Source organism: Dufourea novaeangliae, unplaced genomic scaffold (genome assembly GCF_001272555.1).
Source record: "Dufourea novaeangliae isolate 0120121106 unplaced genomic scaffold, ASM127255v1 scaffold40, whole genome shotgun sequence".
Lineage (NCBI taxonomy): Eukaryota > Metazoa > Arthropoda > Insecta > Hymenoptera > Halictidae > Dufourea > Dufourea novaeangliae.
In genome coordinates, this window is record NW_015373924.1 from 166,893 (window position 1) to 167,824 (window position 932).

The following is a 932-nucleotide window of genomic DNA, read 5'->3' on the forward strand; positions in this document are numbered from 1 at the left end:
CGGATTAATCACCGCTCTTTACAGAAGACCGATGTCGAGTTCTGATGTTGAAGAAATTCAGAGACAGCAGTAGGTAGAAGAAACGAATGAAACTTGCACGAGTTTATAGTTCTAACATGAGCAGATCGTCGAAGGAATTTTATGATGCGAAATTCCAACCGTCCACGCTATCCGTGCCCGCCTTACGGCATTTGCACCTGTAGAAATGCATGGATAGGTAAACAGACACTATACGCAGACCCGCATAATTACCTCGTTCTAGCAGCGTTTATAGTATCGTCGATTGAAAGCGATTAAACGCACCCTGGCTCCAGGATAATGATCGGGATATGTGTTTCAAGGAAATTCCATTCCAATCTGACTGCCACAACGTAAGAAACCAGGAGAACAATGGGGTATTAAATAGTAGTGCAAATACGTCATGCTTGGCGTAATACTACGTAATGTTAAATAAAACTTCTCTGGTATAAATGAATTACGTACTCATCTTAAAATAGTACTTTTATAAATGGTAAAAACAACAACATGAAAGAGTTCCTACATTACGTACGAATTATCTGTTTATTTAGTTAAACTTGGAAGAAAATTTGTGAATAAAAATAAAATTTAACAAAATGTCCATTATTATCATAATAAAAAATAAATACAGTATATCATCCATTTTAGTTAACCATTTCTGCTGTATGTTTTATATATGTATTTCTGCGGAGAGTGAGTGTTAATATTAGAACTACTGAAATCATCAAAATGACAGATTTCGGATTTTTTGTTTCAAATTACTAAAATCATAAGAGTGCTTTTGCTAGGAAATATTATTTCCGATTATATTGAGTTTGAGTTTACTATATAATTTATATTGTGTTTTATTATATTATGTTATATTTAAGGGGTGGGCACGTTCTTCAAAAAGAAGAGCCACAATAATACTTTCC